Source organism: Empidonax traillii, unplaced genomic scaffold (genome assembly GCF_003031625.1).
Source record: "Empidonax traillii isolate 1590-97213 ecotype Southwest subspecies unplaced genomic scaffold, ASM303162v1 scaffold1100:size221516, whole genome shotgun sequence".
NCBI lineage: Eukaryota > Metazoa > Chordata > Aves > Passeriformes > Tyrannidae > Empidonax > Empidonax traillii.
Genome location: NW_020956293.1, coordinates 226 through 14,284, shown reverse-complemented (window position 1 = coordinate 14,284; position 14,059 = coordinate 226). Strand labels below are relative to the sequence as shown.

Genomic DNA, 14,059 nt, shown 5'->3' with positions numbered 1-14,059 from the left:
CTTCTTCCAAAAGGTGAAACACTCTTTTTTTCCCTGAGTTCCAGACAAAGCTCTCTATTCAGCCAGGCTGATCTTCCCCTCTGGCTAGTCTTTTGGCACATGGGGACAGCCTCCTCCTGTGCCTTTAAGATTTCCTTCTTAAAGCACGTTCAGCCTTCCTGGACTCTTTTGCCCTTCAGGACTGCCTCCCAAGGGACTCTCTCAAGCAGTTTCCTAAACAGGCCAGTCTGCCCTCCAAAAGTCTAAGCTAGCACTTCTACTGACCTCTCTCCTTACTTCTCTGAGAATTGTAAACTCTATCATTTTGTGATCACTATGCCCAAGATGGCCTCCGACCATCACATCACCCACCAGTCCTTCTCTGTTTACAAACAGCAGGTCCAGCAGGGCATCTCCCCTGGTAGGCTCACTCACCAGCTGTGTCATGAAGTTGTCTTCTACACACTTCAGGAACCTCCTAGATTTCTTCCTCTCTACTATGTTCCATTTCCAGCAGACATCTGGTAAGTTGAAGTAATCCTCGAGAACAAGGGCCGGAGATCGTGAGACTTCTCGCAGCTGCTTATAAAATATTTCATCTGCCTCTTCATCCTGGTTGGGTGGTCTATAACAGACTCCCACCAGGATATCTTCTCTGTTGTCCTTCCCCCTGATTCTTACCCATAAGCATTCAATACTATCACCATCATTAATCTTTAGACAATCGAGACAGTCTCTAACACACAGGGCCACCCTACCACCTCTCCTTTTTTGCCTATCCCTTCTGAGGAGTTTATAGCCATCCATTGCAGCACTGCTGTTGTGAGACTTGTCCCACCATGTATCTCTGCTGACAACTATGTCATAGTTTTCCTGCTGCACCATGGCTTCCAGTTCCTCCTGTTTGTTGCCCATGCTGAATGCATTGGTGTAAACGTACTTCAGTTGGGATAGCAACCTTTTCAGGGGGAGAAGCTCCAGTTCCTGAGTGAGCCTTCTCAGGTCCTTCAACAGTTTCTAGCACATCAATTGCTGTTGAATGGATCCTCATCCCCTACCTCTACCAAGACAACAGATTGAAGGACCTAGCTAGCACAGTGTCTCTCAAACAGTGGTGTGCCGCCCCCAGGCATATCTCCCGTGATCCTGATTTTATCCCCTTCCCTTTTTAAATATAGTTCAAAGCTCTCTCAATGAGACCTTTTAACTCCTGTGCAAGGATCCTTATGGAGAGAACTTGATTTGTGGTGCCTGACAGTTTTTTTTGTCACTTTTTTGTCTTTTAGGAACTAAGATAGAAAAGTAAAAAAAAAAAGACTGTCACTAGGAGTGTTCAATTTAATGTTTTTACTTTGATTGTGTAGCCTCTGGAGTAAGAATCTTTTTTTTTAGCATCATTCATATCCTAAGGGGACTATGCTTTCACGGTGGCCTCAAAGATGTACCACAGTCATTCGGCCATCCACGTTTTGAGGACAAGAGGGAAGAACAGTTGAAAAAATTAGCAGTTTCATCTGTTCATGGTACAATTCAATTTAATAACATGTTGCTGAGTCATCTTTTCACATATACTTGTGTATGTGTGACAAGAATATAGACTTTAATATCTGACCCTTACAACAGTAAGAATCCCTTAAAAAAAATGTCTTTTGCTGTTTGGTGTTTAAAGCAATACAGTGCAGCATTTTTGTAGTCATACAAATGAAGCAATGTTATTAAAATATCTTGTTGCTTACACACACTGTATTCTCAAGAAGAATTCCATGTGAATTAGTTCTATGTAGAAAATCCCCCACATTTTTGAGGAGCTGAAGCACCCCATCATCAGTCCATATATGTGACAGAGAAATTCTATCTGAGGTCATTGCATCATGAGACCTATGTGGTGAACTGTGACGCTAGTATTAAAGTGAATATGTCTTGGCTGGGATAAGAAAATCTTTTTTTCTTTCTTAATTTTGCAGAATCATGCAGACATTTGTTACACAACAGTGGAAGAACAGCAAAGAGAAATCTAATTGTACACACAATAAGGAGTCTGACAAAAAGGTGAAATCCCCTCTGCACATCTTTTCTACATTGCGCAGGTAATAGCAAGGAAAATGAGCTATTACCACCATACCCTGTTAAAAATCCACAACAAACTTTGCAAGGTAAAGTGTTGACTTTTCTCCACAGAGAGGTGCTCTGTTTCAATCATACGTCATAGATTTCCAGTCCTTGCCTTGCATGGCATCAAAAGTGAATTAAGTACAATTGCAACTTCTGAGACTATTTGAAGGCAGAGTATTTCAGTGCCCTGCTCTCTCAAACAGCCATGATTAACTAAGAATTGGAAATAATTCATTTTTATTACCTAATTTCTTTGTATTTTTATCTTTACTAGATAGGTAGCATTTGACTGTTACTTGAATAGTAAAAATATATCAATAAATATATATACACATAATATATGTATAAATAGTTATATATAAATATTTTTGTGTTTGTCTAGATGTTTTTTTCCACAGCTGTGGATATTTTTAATGTTTCTAAAGTAGAATGGTCATTATGAAAGACTGATCTTTAGAGCTGCTGAACACCCACCCCTCTCCACTGAATCACAGAATGGGCCAGGTTGGAAGGGACCACAGTGGGTGCGGTGGTTTTGACCCTGGCCAGATTTCAAATACCCACCAAAAGCCGCTACATGACACCCCCACACCCCCACACCCCCCCTCCTCCCCTTCCCCCCCTCCCTCCTGCAACTCCACAGAGGAGAGAAAACAAAACCAGCTACAGAATTCCTGAGTAGAGATAAGAACTGGGAGGCTCATTTACTGACAGGCAAAACAGACTCCAAGGGGGGGTAGAACTTCAATTTATTACTAACAAGATAAAAGCCAAAAAGCAAGAAATAAAACAGTCTTAGAAACACCTTCCCCCCTCACTCCTCCTTCCTTCCATGCTCTCCCTCCTCCCCCTTCAGCAGTGCAGAGGGACAGGGAAGGGTGGGGGTCAGTTGTTGTTTGAGTCCATCCCTCGGGCAACAGCTCTTCTCATTCTGCTGTCCCGTGGGTCACTCCTCCATAATCTACGGGGGACACCTGTGTCACTATGGTCTTCACCACGGGCTACAGGGAGACCACAGCTCTAAGTCCTTCCCCTGTTCCCATGGAGGTCCCTCCCACGGGAGACAGTCCTTCATGGACCTCTCCAATGTGAGTCCACTCACCCCTCGGGCAGCAGTTCTTCCAAATCTGCTGTCCCGTGAGTCACTTCTCCATGGGGATGCAGTCCTTCACAGATAAGCTGCATCGACGTGGGTCCCCCACAGGGCCATGAGTCCTACCCAGGAAAAACTTGCTCCAGCATGGGCTTCTTTCTCCATGGGCCACAGGTCTCCAGCAGGTACCCAGCTCCATCCCAGCCTCCTTTATGCATCCACCTGCTCCAGCATGGGCTGCATGGGGGGTCTCTGCACCCCAATGGTCTTCCACAGGTTGCAGGGTCCTCAGCTCTGAGTCTCTCCCCTGCTCCTGGGGGAGGGGGAAAGCCCCCCTTCCCCCTGCCCCAACCCCCGCCCCCCGCTGGACTGACCTTGGTGCCGGCCTGTTCTCACTCCTCTCTTCCCAGACTAGAATGCTGGAATTTCTTCTGCATCACAACTCCTCTCTTCCTCTGTTCTTAAATATGTTATCACAGAAGCCCACTCATTGGCTCACCCTTGGCCAGCAGCAGAAAATCACTCCTGGAGCTGGTTATCATTGGCTTTTCATAGGACAGTGGAAACTTCTAGCAGCTTCTAACAGAAGCCACCTCTCTATAGCCCCCCCCACTATCAAAACTCAGCCTCATAAACCCATGACAGTGGGTCATCTGGTCCAACCTCCCTGCTCAATCAGGGTCATCCCAGAGCACATGGCACAGGATTGTGTCCAGACAGTTCTGGAATATCTCCAGTGAGGGAAACTCCACACCCTCTCTGGGCAATCATAGAATCATAGAATTAACTGGGTTGGAGATACCTCCAAGATCATCAAGTCCAACCCTTGATCCAAACCCACTTTGATTACTAGATCATGGCACTCAGTGCCACATCCAGCCTCTTCTTAAAAACCTCCAGGGACGGTGAATCCACCACCTCCCTGGGCAGGCCATTCCAATGCCTGATCACTCTCTCTGTAAAGAACTTCTTTCTAATATCCAACCTAAATGTCCCCTGACAGAGCTTAAGCCCGTGCCCTCTTGTCCTATGGCTGATTGTTATAGACTACCAGCAATACCTGAAATAAATTAAAGAGGCCAATTTACAATAATAAGTAAATTTATTAGCAAACAGTAGTTAAGAAATGCCGGTGCACCGGGGCGACCACGGAAACAAAAAGGTTCCTGAGTAGCTCGCGCTCCCCAAACCCCAGAGTCCCCTTTTTGTATATCCTGGTTCTCTGCCTACGTAGTCCTGGGTGGCATCTTTTGAGCATGCGTTGTGTCTGGTTTCTGCATACGTTGTCTTGGGTTGCGTCTTTTGCGCATGTGTAGTCTGGTGAGTTGGGAGTCTCGCTTTTGGGTCGGTGGTCTCTGCGAGGAAGGCTTTGGGTCTTCCTCTTGTGTTAGCGAGATGACCCCGTGTTTTGCGCAGGCTTAGTTAAAGGTATTTTCCTCCTTCCTGTCTTATCAGCACCCGTTTTATCATGTTTGACTCTTTGTTAGTTCTGGACTAACAAGATAAGGTTATGCCAGATATACCACTAAAATGTAACTAATTTATCACAATCCTCATGCCCCCGGGGGGCTATCGGGGTGTCTTCTAGGATTATCTCTGACAGCCGTCCGGTGGAAACCCAGAGTCCAGAAGCCCCCTAGTTTCCGGAGTTTGTGTGCCCGAACAGCGCGGTCCAAACCGAGTACCTTCACCCCCCTAGGGCACATTGGTTCAGGCTGACCAGGGCTGCGGCAGCCGAGGCTAACTCCCTCCATTGTCCTCCTAGCCTCGGGGACAAAACAGCAGCAACGGTTTTCGACCAGGAGATCCTAGTGCTCCTGGCTAGAATGTCCTCCTAAAACAACCCCCGTCCCAACCCGGTCGTGGGGAGCAGGGGAAGGGGGGGGCATAGAGGGCATTGCGGTAGTCCCAGGGAACATTAATCGAGCCCTGATGGTTGCCGCGAAGGCGCCTGGCAGCTGAGTGAGGATACACACAGAAATCACACATCAGTGTCGTGCTTTGCAAACCTCAAAAGCGTAACCCAACTAAAATCCCTTCAAAGTGTAAGCAGGAAGGCGACAGCCAATTTATCACAATCCTCCCCTTTTTTTTTTTTTTCCTATTGACTTTGTTCGTGAAATCTTTCTAACATCTCTCTTGCCCGTTGGAGAGGAAAAGCATTTTCTCCCTCCCCAACTTGTTGATATTGTGTGTGTAGGAACATCAAATGTGCAGCCTCCAACCGCCCTTTTATAACAGTGATTAGTCGAGTAAAGATACATGGCCCAAAAGTTAAACCTACGAGTAAGAGGATAAGGGGTCCTGCAATCGTGGATAATAACGTGGTTACCCAGGGGGAGTAATGAAACATGGATTCATACCAACTTTGTTGCATGTCTCGCTCCTTTTGGCGTTTCTCTAGACCTTCTCTCAGATCAGACATAGTATCCCTAACTCCCCCCATATGATCTGCATAAACACAGCATTCCTCCTGCAAGGCAGCACATAACCCCCCCTGTTGTAGAAACATTAAGTCCAGTCCCCATCTATTCTGTAGCACCACTTCTGATAGGGATCTTACAGATTGTTCTAGGGCTGTCATAGCTTTTTTGTATTCTGGCCAAATCTTCATCTACTGCTTCTCTCAGAAATTGAAACCTGTGGCTTTGCTGTATGAGGGCAGTTATTCCAGTTCCAGCTCCAGCAGCCCCAATAGCCATAAGGGTTGCCACAGTGAGTGCCATGAAGGGTTCACACTTTTGTAAATTATGAGATTGAGTGGAGTGATAATCATATACATAATTCTCAGGGTGATAGATAAGTCTCGGTACAATAATTACCTGTATACAATACTCAGCAGTCCCATCAAAGATTTTCAGGGACACACAAGGAGTAATGCCTGTCTGAGAGCAAAGCCATTTCGCATTCTTAGCCGGCAATAACCAATCTGCCGTCTTACCTTGGCCTTTGGGGTCTTTTTCAAGAACTTCACACAGGTGTTGTTTGTTTGGGGGGACGGTATCTATACACCTCCCCACTCCCGATACCTGCAACATCGTCAATCCTTGTCTGTTTTCCTCACCCCATGAGCATTGAGCTGGATTTGCACCATTAACTTTTTTAGCTTTACTCGCAATCCCAGTTGCTTCATAAAAAGGTGGTCTGATATCATAACATAACCAACAGTGCTCGATTATGTTGGGGTTGGTAAAATTTAGCACATGGTAGCTAGCTTGTAATATATTCCATAAAGGATTGACTCTAGGTGTAGGTGTGAAAGCTCCTCCTTCTACCTGGGTGTCCTGGATAGAATCCTTGGCCAAAATAATTCTAGGGGTAGATGCAATTAGATTCGTACCTGCTTCCATTTTCTCAACTATGGCCGGGTTTGGTCCAATGCCAGAGGGTTTGTTAATTACTAGTTCCTTTTTTATTAGGATGTGTCCTCCCCTGTCTGAGCGAGGGCCTGGTTCCCAGTACCTCACTCCCCATATCTTCCCAAGAGTCCATCCTAAATCCCCCGGATTTGTGATGTTTAAGTACAAAAACTTACAATTTCCTCTATCTATTATTTCCCAGACCCTATCAAGCTGTGGCGGTTTGCATCCGAACGGTCCCCATGCCACTGTTAAAAATTTATCTTTTCCCCCTCCCGGGGCCCAGTAGTTTGATATAGTCTCACATCCCCAGTAGGCACAATAAAAATGCCCCGGGTAGTTTCAATATGACTTTCCAGGATTGAAAGTGGGACAGAAATAATATCCCATGAGCTTTAAGCTTGGTTGTATAGGGATTACCTCACACAGATGTATTTGGAAGCTAGGTGCTCCAGGAGTAGTGATGGTTCAGAGTACCTGACCTCTGTCAAACTGTATCAGGGACCATTTAAAGGGTTGATGGCTAATACCTGACTCTGGATCTGCTTTAACTATGGTGGGGGTACAGAGCAGCAAAACTATCCAGATGCGGAGTGATGGTGGACACCTCTGGGGAATACAAATCTGCGGAGATATCAATTCCTCTTTACCTCCATCTGGAAATGTGTTCAGTCTCCCCTTAGCACCTGCCATGAAAACAAACTCACACTCCTGTCCAGGCATGGCTCTGCTCCTGCTGCCTACCCCTTTGCCTGAGGTAGCAGGGTTATTCATCTTCTTCACAGCAGTCGTGTTTTGCAGGGGCTAGTTTTCAGTCTGTGACGATGCTTCTCAATCCTTAGCTTCCACAAAGGAGCTAGGCAGATAATTGTGCTATCTGGGAATACAAAACACTTGGAGTGTTCGATTAAGGAGGGGGGGTTCTGGTGTAGTGGGAACTGCCCCTTCTAATACTCCCCCCCACCCTTAGGGCTTATCTGATTTAGGTCCCCCTTCCCTCCTGGGTTAAATCCACCAGCACTCCCTACCTGGAAAAATAATCTGTTTAGTTTATTCTTAAGTGAAGCAACGATACAAGTGAGTTTCCTAGAAACGCCGCAAGGGGGGAGCACAACTTTACAGTTTTCCACAGGTTAATCTTTTCTAAAGAGGTGGTTCCAATCAGAAGGTTTAAGACCTTTCTCCCTTATATATTCCCATTCATCTTCAAATATTTCACACATTTGCAGAATCCTCAAATCCCTCCCACAGAGGATAGTAATTATTTCCACTTGTTCTAGTTCATATCCAATTGGGAATCTATGTTCCCTGCAAAGCATGCAATGTATATGACGAGCTACAGAATAACAAAACCACTTCACTCCACACATCTGGCATTTACATCCCACCCAAGCATCGTGTCTTTCACGAGGATGACACAGGCAAGGTATAATCCAAGGATTTTGGTTTGGCACTAATATCTCGGTTTCTACTTCACAACAGAAAGGGAGGAATACAGGGTTACCCACTATATGAAATATACCAGAGCCTCCTGTTTGATGTGGTATCCTCCATGTAATCCACGGGGCACAATCAGTATATATGAGTGTTTTCAGGCGATATTTGGAACCATCGATATAAATTATGCCTCACAGTCCCGTCGGTATTCATTCATTCCCTCTTCTTTTTTAACACAAATTTGAGACTTCCCGGGGTTCCAGTTACATCCCAACTGTTTTCTTTCAGGGGTCCTTTAATCCGTGAGGCATGCGTCCACCCCCGTCCTGCAGTCTGGACAGCGGTTTCTGTAGTGAGCAAAACAAGAAAAGTTCCCTCCCCAGAGGGGGTGAGAGAGAATTCTTGCCAGGTTTTTATTAACACCATATCCCCTGGTTTCACAGAATGCATAGATATATCCAATGGTGGTCTCTGAACCACTAGTCCTTTCTTTCGCAGCTCTGCCCTTCTCTTCATTAATTGTAACATATATGGTTTAATGCTATCTTCATCTAGAGTGGGGTAATTTGTTGGACAGTCCATGTCATATGGCATACCGTATAACATTTCATAAAGTGAAACCCCTGTGTCTGTTCGAGGCTGGGTTTGAATGTTTAGTAAGGCTATTGGCAAGCATTTAACCCAAGACATGTTGGTTTCTAACATTAGTTTGGTCAGTTGTTTCTTTATTTCTGCATTAATTCTTTCTACTCTGCCAGAACTTTGGGGGTGCCAGGGGGTGTGATACTCCCATTTAGTTCCAAAGGGGACCAATGCCTCCCTCACTACTTTAGATATGAAGTGAGGGCCCCTGTCTGAATATAATTTCAATACTTCCATAGCGAGGTACAATATGTTCTAAGATCACTTTAATCACTGTATTGGCTGTTGCTCTAGCAGTAGGAAAGGCTTCCACATAGTGAGTGAGATGATCTACTAAAACTAATAAATGCTTATAGCGTCCTACTTTAGGGAGATCAGTGAAATCTACCTGTATTTTTGCAAACGACCTATTTGCCAGGTGCCGGCCCCCAGGGACTCGTGGTCTGAGATGTGGCTTGTTAATTTTCTGACACACCAAACAACTTCTTACTATTCCCTTGGTTACGTTATAGACTCCAATACACATATATTTAATTGCAAAGTGATCAACTCATGCTTGAGTCCCCCAGTGTGTCTTAGAATGCATACTCCTCATGATTTTCTAAGTCAGTGACTTAGGCAACACCTGTTGCCTGTCAGGCAGTTCCCAACCACCTGATCTCTCAACCACCCCCATCTGTTTGAGTTTCTTGGCCTTCTGTTTAGTAAACTGAGGTGTTAAGGTTTTTGCTTGTCCCTTATTCTCCCCCAAATTGGTAGTAAGGGTTCACAGGGCTGCAACCTTAGCTTCTTGGTCAGCTAAATTATTTCCCCGAATTTCAGGGCTTATGCCTTTCTGGTGTCTCCTGACATGTACAACTGCTATCTGCTCAGGTCCCCTCATAGCTCGTAGAGTTCTTACAATAAGCTCCTCATGAATTAATCCTTTCCCTTGTGAATTAATAAGTCCCCATTCTTCCCAGATTTTTCCAAAGGTGTGTACTACCCCATATGCATATTTTGAGTCTGTATATATTGTGCCTGTTTTACCTCTTAAAAGTTCTAATGCTCATAGCACTGCATAAAACTCACATGCTTGTGCATACCAACTAGGGCTTAGGGGTTCTGATTCTATAAATCTTAGCCCCTTACCATCGACCACGGCATATCCTGATCTCCTTTTCCCTTCTATTACCCGAGAAGATCCATCCACGAATAATTTTTCCCCCTCTTCTAATTCTGTTTCCTCTAGATCTGGTCTAATCTTAGTCTGTTCTTCGATTGTCTGAAGACAATCATGGGTTAATTCTTCCTCGGGACCCCCATACAAAAATTGTGCCGGATTCTGCAAGTTAGTTGTTCCAGTTTCTAATTTAGGAGAATGTATTAGTATCCCCTCATATTTTAGGAGTCTGGCATCAGTAATCCACTTTTCAGCTTTTTGCTGAAGCACTCCCCGAATGTTATGGGGGGAATATACCTTTAATTCTCCTCCAAAGGTTATTTTCTTTGCTTCTTCCACAACCAGAGCAACAGCTACCACTGCCTGCAAACAGGTAGGCCACCCTCTACTAACCGGGTCTAGTAATTTGGAAATATATCCCACAGGTTTTTTCTTTCCTGCCCATTCCTGAGTTAAAACTCCATAAGCCGTCCCATCGTCCGTGGCCACAAACAGATAAAAAGGTCTCTTCACATTGGGTAAACTTAAAACTGGAGCATTTACTAGATCAGTTGTCTGAAATAAATTAAAGAGGCCAATTTACAATAATAAGTAAATTTATTAGCAAATGGTAGTTAAGCAATGCCGGTGCACCGGGGCGACCACGGAAACAAAAAGGTTCCCGAGTAACTCGCGCCCCCCAAGCCCCAGAGTCCCCTTTTTGTATATCCCGGTTCTCTGCCTATGTAGTCCTGGGTGGTGTCTTTTGTGCATGCGTTGCGTCTAGTTGTCTGTGAAGACCCTTTGAAACCGGGGACCCTCTGCGCTCCCTGGGATGTTACTCCGGTGAGGCTCCCCGGGCTCCACTGGATCATCACGGGAGTGGACGAAGATCCTATGCAATGGTATACAAATTCTAAAGCACTCTTTTATTTCGCCCTAGGGTTTGGGGAAGGAAACCATAAGTTGTACGCTGGTTTTCTAGGGCTCTGACTTCCTAGCAGCTAACGAGAGCTGCATCTTTCTAATTGTGGGTTTGAGTCCCACTGGAAAGTTGCATAGGCTTTGATTGTGAGTTAGAGTCTCACCAAAGCTATACCAAATTCCTCGGGCTAAGAGGATTTGGAAGAAAGGGACAGATGTTTTTGGGTTTACCATTGTGGTTGGATTCTAGACTTGGATTTGGAATTGCCATCATTATAAGCCTGGTAATTTATTATCTCTGGGTTTGTTTTAAACCATCTGTGAGGATCCCTTGTGTGTGTTGATTATATTGTTTGTTTTTGTTTCCGAGTATTGTTTTTTATGTTATAAAATTACTGTTGTATGTTAAGTATGCAAATATTGGGAATTATATTTGTGTATATTTTGTTACCTTTTTACTTCCAACCATGACAAAAAGACTACCTTCATGTGTTTATGGGTGATAGTGGTTTCATGATTTACAAAACTAATTGGGCAGGAAACTAACACTTATTGTGTGCAGGAATTAGGCCTGGAAGTTTGCTGGCCGCTTGCAGATGCCACAAACTCCAGGCTTATCAGCCTCTCTGCTAACAGAAAACGAAAGTGCTAAATCTTATCTGTGCTCAACTTGTAATAATTGTTCACCTCATATATTTGTAATCTTCATTAAATGTTGGCAATTTCAGTGTGTTAACCTGAAAATAGGGACAGGATTGGCACTGGGGGACTTAGAACTAGAAGACAAAAGCACGTGTATTTGTGGAATGGTTTTACAAGGTTGGAGAGCCCGGTGACAAAAGGTTATACATGGTACGGAGGGAACTCTAGCATTAGAGTGGTTGAATTTAGATACTGTTCTTATACAGTGCCAGGGGGAATGATGAGATCTGTATGTGAAACAAGACTAGAGGTGGTTCTCCTTTTGTTGGTATCCAGATTGTGGGGATTGCTACCCTGTGTTAGTGGATATAGTTTGTAGGGCGTGTGGATAATTTAGGGCAGTAAGAACACCTTAGAAAAGAACTTTTATTTTGTTCCCAATGTCAGGTTGAAAATTCCTGCAAGACAAGAACAGGCAGTACTAAAACAGCTGACAGAACTGATTCAAAGCCTCCCTGCTTTAAGGACTAATTGAGCCCATAGATAACTGAAACTGGTGCTGTGTGGTGTGTGTGGTGTGTACTAGAAGTGTGTGACTGAAATGTGCAAGTAACCACAGAGTGAGTGGGAGCTTGAATTTGCATCTCTGTTATCTTGCAAAAGACACGACCAGACACAGGCAAAGCGAAAGCTAGAAATGGGAAACCAGCAGGGAAAACAAGAGGTTGACAGAAGCCCTTTAGGGTGTATTTTAACACACTGGAAAGAAATAGGGGGACCTCAGGGTGGGAATACTAATAAGAAAACCCTAACCAAATACTGTTCTGAATGGTGACCCCTCTATAAACTAGGGGAAGGAGCAAAGTGGCCAAAGCATGGATCATTAGACTATATCTTACTACAGCTAATGTTGTTTTTGTGAAGGGAAGGGAAATGGGATGAGGTAATTTATGCTGATATGTTCTTTGCTTTGAGAGAACACCCAGAATGGCAGGGAGAGTGTGGCATTAATTTGGCACCACGAAATCTGTTTAACTTTAGAACAAGAAAATCTAAAAGAAGTAATAGGGAAGCTTAAACGATGTTGTTCAGCATGTTCTATAGGACAGAGGTGTTTGAAATATAAGAACAGTGAACTAGAAAGTGGAATTGATGATTATGTAAGTCCCTTTGGAGAAAGGGCAAATGAAATAGCGGAAGAGGGGGCTTCTGTCCCCCCCTCAGGGTTGGTAAAAGATGAGGACAAAAAATTGTCTTCATCCTCAGGACAGCAAGGAGAAAACAGCAGGGACGGAGAAAAAGGAAGAAGAAAAACTCTTTCCCCATCCTTATCTCCTCTGAGCAGGCGAACACAGCAAGACGAGGGTAAAATCTGTTTCACCACACGCAGGGGCCAGACAAATCATACAAGCCCCTTTAAGAGAAGCTGCAGGACCACAAGGGCCTATAAGGCTTAAAGATAATTTCTCTATGGGAGATCTAGAAAATTGGAAGAATATTGCTTGTAAATATAGAGATGACCTGGTTAGGATAGCAAAGAAGTTTAAAGCATCTGTTAAGTCTTTGGATCCAGACTGGGATGATATCAACTTGATGCTAGATGCCTTGACAGAAATTGAAAAGGAGTTAATATTAAAAGCAGCAAGAGCATATGCACAAACTATGTTAAGGGTTGATGATGAATGAAACAGAGCAGGGCTTTTAAGGATTAACTAAGATGGAGTTTGGTACCATGCTCTGCCAAAGATGCTCTGGTTATGTTGAAATATAAAGGAAACAGCTTGTTCTGTTCTGCTGACTATACTGAAGTAAAAGATAGAAAGGGATGTACTCTGAGCAACCTAGCAGTCATAAATAAAGTGGGCATTTGAGAGGGATAAGAAGGTCATGGGTCAGGAGATTTTGCAAGCCCCAGAAAACTAGGTCGGTGAAAAAAGAAAGTTGAAAAGTTCACACAAGGAAGAAGAGCAAAAGACCCCTGAGGTGAGGCTGAAGAACAGGAACGACCACCTAAAAACTCCCCAAAAGATGATTCTAAAAGACTCCGCCTCAAGCTCCTCCTAAACTCCACCAATTATGAATATGATGATGATATGTCGAAATCCAATGAATATGTATGTAAAGATGTTGTAATCTCTTGTGAAAATTGTATAAATGACCTGACTTTTCACTGAAAACTTTGAAACTAGTTTGTCCAGTGAGAACTGACTAGTTCCCCAATGTTACATGAAATAAATACCTTTCTGCTTAAAGACAAAATTCATCTCTGAGCAGTTATTTTGAGCCGTTTTTGGCATCATGATTTAAATATTTTCTTTCCACGAGACAAAAGACATTGGGACTACAATAATCCTGACCATTACCAACTTCTCCAGAAATACCAGGGGTGGGTGACTCACAGAATGGAAAATGCAGTTCCCAAAGCTGTGAATTGGGGTTCTCTTTATGCAGTAAAACAAAACATCGGAGAAACCCCCACTGAATTTCTAGATCAATTAAGGGAAGCAATGCGAACTTACACCACCTTGGAACCGTTAGGGGATCAGGACAAACAGCAGCTAATCTCACTGTTTCTGGGTCAGTCCTCGGATGACATCTGCTGCAAACTGCAGAAGTTAAAAGCTGAAGATCAGAGGAATATTGAAAAATTAATTGAGGAGGCATAGCGGGTATACAGGAACAGGGAAGGGGTAGAAAGACAGAAATTAGGTAAAACTATCACAAAGGCAA

The 14,059-nt window shown here is 44.0% G+C and overlaps 1 long non-coding RNA gene across 1 annotated transcript in view; it reads left to right on the top strand.

Moving 5' to 3' along the window:
- Window positions 1–2,003, top strand: part of LOC114068622 — a 14,660-nt gene extending 12,657 nt beyond the window's left edge. The window contains exon 3 of the long non-coding RNA XR_003573630.1: window positions 1,944–2,003. This is a non-coding gene — a long non-coding RNA (uncharacterized LOC114068622). The remainder of the gene's footprint in view (window positions 1–1,943) is intronic.
- Window positions 2,004–14,059: the final 12,056 nt, after the last annotated feature.